The sequence below is a fragment of the Mizuhopecten yessoensis genome, unplaced genomic scaffold (assembly GCF_002113885.1).
Source record: "Mizuhopecten yessoensis strain PY_sf001 unplaced genomic scaffold, ASM211388v2 scaffold717, whole genome shotgun sequence".
NCBI classification, from domain to species: Eukaryota; Metazoa; Mollusca; class Bivalvia; order Pectinida; family Pectinidae; genus Mizuhopecten; species Mizuhopecten yessoensis.
This window is the reverse complement of record NW_018403686.1, coordinates 340743-354537: the sequence shown is the minus strand read 5'-3', so window position 1 is coordinate 354537 and position 13795 is coordinate 340743. Positions and strand designations below refer to the sequence as shown.

Here is a 13795-nt window from a genome sequence, read left to right as displayed (position 1 = left end):
AAGAAATGTCCACATCACCCAGTCAGAATGAACTTCGCTTTAATAATGAAACGTTATTCCTTTCTTAAAAGGTCCCGTGATGTCTGTCTTATTGGTATCACTGGTACATTTGCGGTATGCTACTGATGTATAAACCAATATAACAATAATGAAAGCATGAAAATAGCTTCAAATAGTCCTCTTAAAACGTATTAAATATTTGTGACATTTCAAGCAACAGGTATTCCGCTACATACAGTGTCTATCTATACTCATTTTAGTGCGTAATTGATTTTACTATATCACATTTCTAAACTTTCTTCAATATTCCATATTTCTTTTCTAGTTATTTTTGTCATTCTTCAGTTGGATTTGATTGTTTTATATATCTTCAAGTTTCATTCTTAGCTTGTAATGATTGCTTTTTAATGTAGAACAGACATTGATGCGGATATCAAAAGTACTAGTAGTAATTGTTTTGATAAACTACTTTGCATATGCTTTATAAGTTACATTTATCTCGCCATTTGCCAAAGACCCATAGGCCTGATGCAGTCGACAGCCTGACATGAAAATAGTAACATTTAGCCATTTATCATATATAGTTGAGGTGTTTTACTCATTTATTTTTTACAAACACTATTTAAAAATAACAAATACTCCTTCGTGTAGTTTCTCATCATCGAACTCTCATATATCGCCACTGTAAAACTCTACAAGCAAAGGTTCGATTAGTTACCTTTCTGTTGCTGTTACGTTTTTGTCAATGATATCGTTGTAGCGCATGCATTCTGGTCTTTCGAGTGTACTTTATTCGTCCATGTTTCAGAAAAAGTATAGTTATGTTTGTGTGAGGTCGAGATACTATAGCAGATATCTATGTATTATTACAATGGAGATATATATCGACAGTAGGAAAAGGATTGGTTACATATGTTATCTGGAAACTATTTTAAGAAAGTATGAGATAAATACTTTATTGGTAATATTTGACGGGGATTTAACTTCGCTTTATTTGCGTCCACCAAAGAAAGCTCGAAGTTAAATACCCAATTAATATTAATATAATGGATTAAAATCTCCGTAAAATACATTTAATTATATATACAGACATACACAAAATAATTCCAGTTGACTGCCGAATAATGGAAATAAATCAACAAATTAATACTGTATTTTACTTTATTTTCACAAAATAACTGTAACATACATAATTATTCTCACTCAGATGCAAAAGTACCCTGTAGAGCAAGATCTTTTTCTCCGACCATGTTGCGCTGAATTGAATCCACACAAAAAAATCCTGATCGTGACAACTGCGAAATATTTGTCCCGCGAAATATTGATGCAGAAGTCAAGTCCATACTAACGGGTTATTCTGACGTCTAAGACTGCGTGAGTGTAATGAGCATAGTCCTTTAGACAAGTGATCTCACAGAAGAGTGGTCTAACAGATGACCTTCTTGAGCCCATGTGGTGTTAGAGACATTGGAATGATCTATACGACATGTGGTCTAATTACATACTTGCTGTATTTATGACTCATGGCCGATAGACAGAAGTTAATATGGTGTTTTAGACTTGTTGTCTTTTGGACAGGTTGCCTTATAGACATAGGACCGTTACGATATATGGTCTATTGCGTAGGATGCATTGTATACACCTGTACATTATGAAAGAAGTAGACGTTGCCCTTAACGATATTTTGATAACTTTTACAGAGATTGGAAAAATGATATTGCGGAGACATCAAATGTCAAGTTCCTTATAACAAACACTGCAGACAACAAAGACTTTTGTTTTTGTGTTGATTATTTTATATTCAAAACTAGCATCAGCAGTACACATTTATATATCTTTTTTTTACAAAATTCCAACTCTCGCACAACTCTAGCAGTATGCAAATACCTCTTGTTACACAAATTGACGTTGATTCTTTACATTTACCGGTACGTGTAGTATTTTACGATGAGAGGGTGTTAAAGATTGCTGTGCGCCTCTTACTATATCAGTACCGCATTAACCTGATCAATACACCCGGTGGAAATATTTCTTGGAAATGCTGTTACTTTAATTCACTTTCATTCCCTCGATGTGGAAGTAATAAAATCTACAAAAATATACAAACCATTGAAAATTACTAAGTCGAAGTAATAAAATGGCGTTTTTAATTTTCCTGGAAAACGACGAAGTCTGTACATAATGGATTTGTTTCGTGCCTGTCCAATTTATTCCACAATCCACACGCGAAAGCAAGTAATTGTTTCAGACGGTTATAAGTTAGAGCGACTATTACATAGGGGGTAATTGTTAGGGTAAATAACCTATTATTCAGTCTTTATCACCAGACCAAGTTAGATGCTATAAGTTAATAATACACAACAAAGTTTCATAGTGTTTTTCCAGTTTGTGATAAATACACAATATTTAGGTTAACGTTATATTTCTTTGTGTTAATATTCCCTTTGCACTATTTTTATTTTCTAAATTTCATTGTAAAAAAGAGGTGATAATGTTAAAAATCCCACTAATGATACATATAGTTACCTTAACTGCTACAGTGGCATCCCAAGCCCACACAACTATAACAACTACTGTTACTACCACCAGTACCACTACTAACACGACACACATGTATTACAAATACCGATACTAACGCTGCTCTGTTACTACTTACATCGCAATGGGCTACGACAAAGAACCATTACTACTACCGATACTAACGCTGCTAGAGCTGTTACTACTAATATTACAATGTGCTACTGCTGCAACCAGTACTACTCTTTCTAACACGACATACAAGTATTAATACCACCAATACTAACGCTGCTAGTGCTGTTACTACTAATTTCACAATGTACTACTACTGCAAACAGCACTGTCACTAACACGACATAAATGTATTACTACTACCGATACTAACGCTGCTAGTGCTGTTACTTCTAATTTCACAATGTTCAACTACTGCAAAAAGCACTGTCACTAACACGACATAAATGTATTACTACTACCGATACTAACGCTGCTAGTGCTGTTACTACTAATTTCACAATGTACTACTACTGCAAACAGCACTGTCACTAACACGACATAAATGTATATTACTACTACCGATACTAACGCTGCTAGTGATGTTACTACTAATTTCACAATGTACTACTACTGCAACCAGTACTACTCTTTCTAACACGTCATACAAGTATTAATACCACCAATACTAACGCTGCTAGTGCTGTTACTACTAATTTCACAATGTACTCCTACTGCAAACAGCACTGTCACTAACACGACGTAAATGTATATTACTACTACCGATACTAACGCTGCTAGTGCTGTTACTACTAATTTCACAATGTACTGCTACTGCAAACAGCACTGTCACTAACACGACATAAATGTATTACTACTACCGATACTAACGCTGCTAGAGCTGTTACTACTAATATTACAATGTACTACTGCTGCAACCAGTACTACTCTTTCTAACACGACAGACCGGTATTACTGCTGCTATTACTAATATCTCAATGCACTTCTACTGCAGCCAGTACTACTATGACTATCCCGGCAAACAAGTATTACTTCTACCGATACTATCGCTACTAGTGATACTACTACTAATATCACAATGCGCTACTGCTGCATCCAGTACTACTATTCCTATCACGGCGAACACGTATTACTACCACCAATACTAACGCTGCTAGTGCTGTTATTACTAATTTTACAATGTACTACTGCTGCACCCAGTACTACTTCTAACACAGCATACTTTACTATTCCTATCACGGCAAACACGTATTACTACTACCGATACGAACGCTGCTAGCACTACTACTACTAATGTTACAGTGTTATACTTAGGCTGACCATCACCACCAACAACATAACCACTTCTGCTGTAGGTGAGAATTGATCGGATATCTGATTGAATTCTGCCAAGATTTTTAAATTCATGAGACGTTCATTTCCTTGGTGATGTATCCCGTGATGCCCGGAATTGAGAGTTAAAAAGTATAAAAGTGAGAAAAATAACGATAGTTGAAAGCATTTCAAAAACTAGTCATTATCATTTCAACACTCTTATATGAAAAGCATCACGTGTAAAGCAATATCACTGCCTAATTTTAATGTCCCTTTTCTTGAAATATTTACGATAAAATGAAATAAAACATAATGCCGATTGCGTTTAAGACGGAAGCAATTGAAATATACATATACATCAACGTTTATTTATTATCCAATTCTTTTCTGTTTCTAGATTCTTAATCGAATTGCTCTTGTTGAATAGATTGTTTTTGGTAGCAATGAATCTTGCGATGGAAAATACGAACTGCTATGCGTGAATTCCATATTTTTTACAATTCTTAAATTAGTCCGAAAAGTAATCGGATATTTGAATTAATTATCGAGAGTTCGATAATACAAACGCTTAAAATAATTACCTACTGAAAGATCGTGACTATGTAATGGTCTTGCCGGCTTGAGTTAAACAAGTGCCAAATACAGACAATACAGAAAGTTGATGTTTATCCATACCATCGATTTGTTGTCTTATGTCAGGGATGTTACGTACAGGCTGTGGATAAGATCAGCTTCCATAGGTCAAGGTCACTGGTACCACTATAGATATATCGTTTATCGGCTAAGCATGCACCTGGATGTATTTCCATTTAGCGTACTCCTCTTTGATTGGGAGTGATAACTTTGTGCAGTTTTCTGGTGAATAGTTTCATGCCCTTTTTATGTTTCATTGTTGTTGTAAACAAAGATCAAGGCCACAGATATATTTGCATTGCTCAGTCTGAAGCTTTTCTAGGAAATTAAATCGTCTCTCTTCAAGAGTTTGAAACACTAGGCAGAATGAAAATTATGGTCAGGGTTTCTTTTCGATATTTCTCTCAGTATATTATCTATTTGGTTCACAAACAATTCTTACCACCATTCCCGGTCGATATTAAATTCGTTGCCTAATCTTCCTAAAAGCATGCTCACTTCGCGGAGGATTAACAATCAACACGGTGATGTATGTTTTATATCATTTCATTATTAGTGCTGTAGACAAAGAGATACAGAATACATGTACAGTATATATAGTGTATTTCTAAAATGCAATCATTAGAGGATGTGATTTGATTATACCAATATGTTGTTTTCTTAATTAACAGAAACAAACTGAATGTGTCGTCACAATCATCATATCTTGTTTGCAATACAGGAAGGGTTTTGTATGCTATTTGTAGACCACAGGCCGGAATTTCGCAACATTTGCTTCCCTCTATAATATATAAACGTAAATATATGATTGAGCAATGTCATTCACAGCATATTAATTCTCATTAGTGTTCTTATTTGAAGAGACTTATTATATCAACCAACAAAATATAATCAAATATAACATTCGAAAGGAGAATAAACAAACAGACTGAATAAAACAATATGTTTCAAATTATATTTACAGGATTATAAATAATTGCACAAAGGATGAAAAAACATGCAAATTTTGCTTATAAATCTTTACAACGTTTGTAATAATTAAGAAATATATACGAATTGTAGAGCTCAATTATTGCTTTCAATGAAGAAACTTAGTAAAGGGCCGGTTTCCAAAACGGCCCCTTCTCTGATTCAAAATGCCTGTTGGTGGTGCATTGCCCATGCCGTTGTGGTCACAAATCTATAAAGTATAAAGATTTAGGTCATTTGGTTTGTTTTTTATGGCTCCTCAAAGTTGTACCTTTCAGAAGCTGTCTAAGTGTTGATAAAATGTGCATGTTATGTAAAATTTTAATGAAAATCTAATCAAATGATGGTCACCGTAAAGAATACATTCATGGCATGATTGTGACAAAAATCATGTTTCCATCGCGCCATTTGGCTGTTTTATGGAAGAAACAATCTCAAAAATGCCATTTTCGATGATAACATTTTAGACACAAAAACTGTGTTTTTTAGAGAAGTGCATTTTCACCCGAGAAATTATTTTTTTATGTTTTATGAATAAGCACGATGTTTCGGAAATATTTATCAAAAGAAATGTATACTATGTTGCGAATTACAATTTCGAGATAACCTTCTTTTATTTACGAACTTATGTCTTTGATGCTGAAATTGACAACTTTATAAAAATACATTTTCACTGAAATTATGAAATCTGGGTGTCGGAAAGGTGTAAAATTATTCTTCGGAAAAGAAAAAAACAGTAGTTGAGCTAGATAAGAAATTATACGGGGGCAGGCTCCTATGGAGAATTAACATTACTGGAAACAGGCCCTTTAACAAGATTACAAAAGCGCTCATCGCAAACATTAAGGCATGAAGATCAATTCATGTCATATTTCATGCGATACAAACTGTCAAAATGTTTGGTATGTTGAATACCAGTAAGTCTTCCACTACGCTAGTTTTCATTGGGGCATAACGTCATTTTTATCTTAGTAATCTTGTAATGAACAAAATAAATGCTGATTTATTATCTGACGTAAATAACATGCATTTATAGATTATCACACTATGTTTACTGGGTTTGTCGTGAGACCGATTTTCTCATAGCATGCTTGTGGACCACCGCAGGTGGACTCTTGATTTTATCCATTGAGAGTGATGAGAAAATGGTTCAAACGACAAACCCAGAAAAGACTGTGTGATAACCTATTTATTAATCATATACAACTACCTTATATATTTCTCCATTCATAAAAAGTCGACTAAATACCATATCTTGTAAATGACTTCTAGGCTTAATGATCATCGAGATCTAGGTCTTTCGGAAACGAAAACAAATGGCAGTTTTAAGCAGATGAACATCATGAACCTAAAAGCTATATACTGTAGATAGATATTTTTGAAACTCTAACGCAGATCACCTTTGTGGGGTTACTATTTCCGGTTCAGGACGTCACCTGGCGTGAACAAACGTTGACAACCCATAATAATGAATTTATCATGCTACCTTTGGGTAGTATAAAATAGTATATAGATAAATACTAGTAAGTTATAATAATAACGACCCCGGATAATGAATTTATCATGATACCGATGGGTAGTATAAAATAGTACATAGATAAATAATAGTAAATAATAATAATAACGTCGCATGGTAATGAATTTATCATGATACCGGTGGGTAGTATAAATTAGTATATAGACGATAGATATGTTTATCAAAGATTCCAAAAAGAAAAGAAATGCTGTTTGAATATTTCCGTTTCGTTCCTAATTCACCTTAACAATTCAAAATTCTAGATCCGAGTCTGACTTCATCTAACTTCCGGATATTTTAAAGAACTTAAAGCGCAAATAGAACTTTGTAAACATGTATACACAACACATATTATTTTTTATCAAAGTAGCATATTTAAGCTAACAGTGCTTTAGCAGACTGACTGCAATCAACGCAAAGTATATAAAATAAACATATCCATACATAGTTCACATTCTTGACAAATAAGTAGATGGATTTACGAAATATTGTTTTATTCAGACTCTATCTTCACACGATCAAGTTCTAATTTTAAGCCTCTCCCGTATATCGTTTCGTCCACTTGATGTATACTCATGTCAGTATTATTATATCAACGATTTATAAACCTGACCATGCTTGTTATAGACCGAGACAAACCTGCATGACCACACACAATTTATTTCTAGACCGTGATGATATAAGAACTATGTGCAAATACATATTGATAGAGGCGCAGTGAGTAGCATGTTTGAGGTTTGTCGATGTCTCGCTGTGATCAGGAAATCAATGTGGACGAGGGTATTTTGTTTATCACTGATGTCACTTGCAGATTCAATGGGAAACGAACACCTCGTTGTCGCCATACTTGATCATTGGAATTTTTTATCTTATTATAGATATTATATTAATGTATCTTGTGTATATGAATTTTAACTTGGTTGTAGAGTTGATGAGTTTGAATCACACCTCATTTATATATTATATAAATACCATGTTTTGCTAAATCATTGTACCTTATGAATAAGATTAGAAGGCCTTGGTAATTGAACGATACAAAGACCAAGATTATAATTATATCTCAAATAACAAAGTAATAAAAAGTAATTATTGAATATTTAATAGGCAAAAGGCTCACGGAACAAGTGTTGGGGGATCACAACAGTTCAGGTCACGTGATAACGGTTCCCACTTATGATTGGCCTACACAACAGCCTTAGTCCACTGATGATGCGGCCACAACATATATACTGCCATATGACTGGGGTGCCAACTGATAATGGGACCGTACTTCAGCTCATGTGGTAAGATGGCGGCGTCGACTGACAATAGGGCCATTCACTATTCTCATTATGGGTTACTGGTAACTAAAGGTCCCTGGGGAAATACCACTGAAGCATCGAAAGAAAAGAAAATTTGAGAAAATACAAATGTTCTAATATTGCAGATTAGTCTAAACAAAAATGCAATTGAATACAGCAATTCCTGTATTTACATTTTTCCGGAATATGTCCGGATCATAGGTGTTGATCAAAAACATAGAATTTGATGTAGGAAACTTCACGAAACTTGTACCCCTGGGTTAGCGTTAACTCATATTGTTATATAGGATACTTAATTGCTTAACCAATAAGATTGTCTTTAACAATCCTGCAGTGCCATGATGACTGGATGCAAACTCTTTCTGCATTGATTTGCCATCGACCAACGCTAGTGAATTTCTTTTCCCTTGTATAACGTATTGATGTTGCACATTCACTTTACTTTTACTGCCATTATATGTATACTTTAATTTAACGGTTTGTCTATTTTTGGCGTTTGCAGCTGAAACAATGTAATTTTGAGGATTCACAAAACCAAAATAAACATTTAAATTGAATTGTGACAAGGATACATATACAGGCAATAGTAATGTATCGACCATGCAATTGTGATTAATAAGTATGTTTATCAAAGATACAATTGACAAATAAAAAAATATGAGATAGGTGATTTAAATTTTAAAAAGCATACCTAGATACCATAGATAGGGGGACCAGGAAAATATCCGTTTTCAATACTCATTATCGTTTCCATTTCCATTTTTATACAGTAATGCAAGCACCTTAACTAAAACCTGTGGTGCATGGGAAGGTTTGGAATGTGGCGTAATCACACCAGTTGATAAATGCCTCTGACGGTACATTTTGTCTGGGATAAGGTGTGCTGGCTAAACACTGCCTTTATCAACTTTGATTATGACTTTCCGGTGACGTATATGAAAGTTAAAAATCAATGCAAATACAGTTAACATAACGCCGAAGATTCCAGGTTAGACTAAATCAATTACTGACTGGAATAACATTTCAACTTGAGGAAGTCTTTTAAGCTAAGCAGTATTTTACTTACCCTCCGTGTATCAATATTTGATGCTATATCGTACAACATTTTCACTTTTTACCGATTGATATTTGCCCCCTGAATGCCCCCAATGTAATGAACTACTTGATTCAATATATTATCATAATCTTGATTTAATATTCCAGTTTCTCAGAAATAACGTACTAAGTGTCTAGATACAGTTCCATCGACCAATTCGGAACAATCGATCTTAACTGGTTCCAGTTGTAGCAACACGTTTCGGATGGTTGCAAGTTCTAATAATAAATAATAATAATAATAATTATATACAGCATTTGCTATAGCGCCCTATTTAGCTAACATAATCCACTCTAAAGCGCTTACATAGTACATAGATATAAAATTAATACAATTAGCATATACATTAATCAATACAATATTGAGGAATTCGCAGGACCTGCCTTATCAGGCGCTACATACTAGTCCTATGCCACCTGGCTAAATATCACCCTATGTGTATGTGCCTGCGTGTGTGCTGGAGATGTGATGTGTTCTGTTTGTAGTGGGACCGTGCTTCCAACGGCATCATTTATAGTGCTTCTTCACAGCAGCATCCACCTTAGACCAATGTATCCTCCACCTGGGTTGTTGGAGTTGTGTGGGCAGGAGAAAAACACTTCACCTAAATATGCATGCGAACGACGACTTGGGAGATCGAACCCCGGTCGCCTGCGTGGAAGGTCGGAGTGTTGACCACTCGACCAATCCGCGCATAATATATTGAAAAATATTGCAATCGTTTCTTTTTTCAAGGCCATAAACATAAAAATTCCCACATTGTGTTGGTAAGAGAGTAGAGGGATTAATCGGTGAACTGATATTTACAAAATTAACTTCACAGTGTCGCAATACAGCTGTGTTAAATTTTCCAAATTAGTTTCCAATGATTGGAGTTAGATTGGTGAAATTCGTATAAATTAAAAGTATGAACTCCACTGATGCCATGTATTTTGGTCACGACATAAAAAACAGAGAGTCAGCGAAAAAGCAAACGATCACGTTTAATTACTGTACTGAATTTATCGATATATTTAATTAACTATTCAAACAAATTAGAAAATATTTCTTTGAAGTTCAAACATCTGTACAGAAATCGATAAAACCAACCTCGTGGTTGTATACATTTGCGCATGTTTTACTTGGTCACCGGAAGAGGGTATCCTTCTAAACACCTTATAAACTACAACGTCAATAATGTACGCTTTTCATTTCCCACGCACTTTATATCTGGTATGGTTTTCGCACACTACGATAGCACGCTAATTGTGTCCACAAGCGATAACGACTGATACGCAGCAAGTTACTCCAAGCTAGACGTGAGAGCTATTGGATTCACCACGACATGTTTTTGCAATCTCCAACAGGATGTGGTTCGGAGCAGACGACAACAATTTATGTGTGCTGGATACCTAATGTTATGGCTTTACTTTCAGCGGTTATTTGATTTTCATTAACTCCAGATTATTGAATCGGATATTTCCGAGTGCTGAACATAACGGAATGTATTTGGAACTCTTAGAAAATGATCGGAGCTGTTTAGAATCCCAATCGGAGTAAAATCCAAGAGACATCTAATGGAAGTGTTCTTAAAAGCAATCATTGCCATCCGAACATTTCGTCTATCTTTATAAGTTTCTAGAACGCGTAAGTGTACTGATACAAGAAGAATTCCTTATCAACGTAACATCGTCATCAAAAAAGGTGAGTTATGTACTTTCTATATACCGTTGCTTATGTAACTGTTTGATGCAATTCACCAATCCAAAATTAAAAAGATAAATAAATAATGTAAATTCATGAACAAGAACAACAATATATGTTTAAGACTTATAAACAGTGGACGTGTAAACGGAATTAGGGACATAATCCTGAGGTAGATTGATGATTGCTGTAGGTTGTGTTAAATAATGAAAGACTCGGAAATGATCTTCGTTGAACCTGTGTGAATGTGAAAAACTCAAAAGTTGGAAGAATTGATCATGTTAATTTAAATTAAAATATAATATGGATGATTTAGTAAATAAGAGTGTTTTCTTTATATTTTATCCACGATTAGTATTTTTGTGCTTTCAAAAGCAATCAAAAAAGGAAGTTTTGCCAAAGATTATGGACATCAACCTGCAACATTTTAACAAATATGCAAAACAAATTTATTATATTTTCGTTTCCGTTGTGATTTTTATTCGTTGTAACACTGACAATGAGCGTAGTTCTACCATTATGCTGGTTTACATAGTTACGGTATTTTTTTTAGAAAAACAGTGTTTTTTAGTGTTCAATGGACCAACGTGTTGTGTAGACAAGTTCGAGTCTCACCGTTCGCTAAGGATGATCATATAAGCATAGTAAAAGCTAATATAGTTAGTAAGAGTAAAATATATTGCTTAGAATCCTTATTTGTTTGTTTGTTTGGCAAAATAAATAAGACAGAAATAGCAGGTAAACAAAGATAATTCCTGAAGTCGCGAAACTCGCTGACGAAAATGAGATAGAAACTAAAGGAAAACATAATGTAGCTATATAAAATGCTGAAAGCAATTCCAATTTAGGGTGCCGTTTGTATAGGTTCAAGTCTCGATGTCTCGCTGTATTATACCTCTGAAGCTTTTTCAAGCAATTATTTCTCAATCATTATATTGGCTATGCATTGCACACTGACAGCTGATCAATACTTATATGAATTTATTTAAAAAAAATTAATCGCAAAGAAAACAATATTAATTGATCAAACTCATTGTTTCAATTAAAAACCGGTATATATCGTGTGTGCCATATGAACACATTTTTATATAGTGGCAAGGCCATGGATTGGTAGGTAAGAAATATAATGCTTTATTTCCTGGCCGACCTTTGTAATTATCGTCTTTATGATTCTCCTCCAATGCAATAAAAATAATGTATATATATAATAAAAAGCGTGTATGGATGCATCGTCGGGGTATCACCAATAGTCTTAAAAAAACATACAACATTTTAAAAAGGTAAAGAAGTTGCAGGACTTGAAAGAGAATTAGATTAAGCTGTATTTGATTTAATGTCGTCTAAAGTAATGAAATTATTCCTTTCATCCAGGAAAAGCTTCATGAAAACAATAGTGATGTAATAGAAAGTATTTTGATTTAGAGATTGCATGCAACATTTCAACATTTCATTTCAACTGACGAGAACTCCCCAATGTATTCCAGACATATATTTTAAGAATGGTTTTGACGAATTAATCTTAATCCAAACGCCGCTTCTTAGTATTATCAATGAGAAAAGTATATTACTTAAAGCTATATATAGACGTAAAAGGATAAATACGCGTTACGAAGACGCGGATGGCTCTGCTCGATTGGGGTATTCAAGCAATGTTACATTTGCTCCAATCAAGCGAGGCGGCTTCGTAGCTTGTCTGCCTTTTGAGTGCCTTGTAATAGCGAAGTACATACATGTGTTATGTATTTCAAATGATTTTATTCAAAATAAGGACTTTTCAGCAAAATTAAAAACAAAAGTTATGCAGAAGTGTCATTTTAAGATATCGATGTTATTCTTAAAGACAAAATATTCATGTATGTTGTTTAACTAGTGTGTATTCCGAAGCACCTGTTCAATAATATTCAAATTCACGAATGCTGCATATATTGTTTGTCCTTATCAATGAATTACAATAATATAAAATCTTATTAATTGAAATATCAGACAAACCATTAAAGCACTAGCGTGAGAAATGAATATGATATAACCTCAATTATAGCCTAACGGCTTTTCGTATATCACACTTACACTGTTTGATAATAATTAGATATCAGAAACATACAATTAACGAAAAATCTGAACGTTATATAAACACTTAAAATGTCAAAACGAATACATTTGAAACTTTAATAGCAAAAAGTGACACTCAGCGTTATTATCACCAATAATTGAATCGGCATGAATGCTATTTTTTCGAATTTCTCATACAGTAAAAATCAATTGAAATTACATCCGTCTCTGTAATCCCAACGGTAATTTATAGATAATTCCAGGACCATTTCGGGGAATTTAACCAATTATTTGTTCTACTGCTGCCGACGCATGCTCTTACTGTTCACGACATCGCGGCAGTTATTGGTAATATACTGACTAACCGTATGTATATCAACTTATAATTAATACGTTGAAAGTAAGCTACCGTTTACCAATATAGCATCATTGTCGATAATTACGTTGCATGTGATGTTTACGAGATTTAAGATATTTGAATTGTCTGTTCAAACGATTTTCAGGCATTATATCCCAGACTGGAAGAATTTTTAGATACTATTATTTTTGAAAGGTCTAATCTTGTCGCTGGTGCCATAAAGTTGGATGTCAATTTCAACTGAAATGTTCATAAAACAGTAAATTCTATAACTGAATATGCTATTAGGCGAAGTGGGATTCATGCTGGTTCCATCATGGGTGTTAATAACGTTAAGTGTCGCTGTT

The 13795-nt window shown here is 34.1% G+C and overlaps 1 protein-coding gene across 2 annotated transcripts in view; it reads left to right on the top strand.

Annotated features, from left to right (window-relative positions):
• The first annotated feature begins 10683 nt into the window (after positions 1-10683).
• The window catches only part of LOC110452027 (C1q-related factor-like), a 54156-nt gene continuing 51044 nt past the window's right edge, over positions 10684-13795 (top strand). The window contains exon 1 of one of the 2 annotated variants that reach the window (XM_021500292.1): positions 10684-11041. The gene's annotated coding sequence lies outside the window, so the exon portion shown is untranslated. The remainder of the gene's footprint in view (positions 11042-13795) is intronic. The other variant, XM_021500300.1, reaches the window with a different exon arrangement.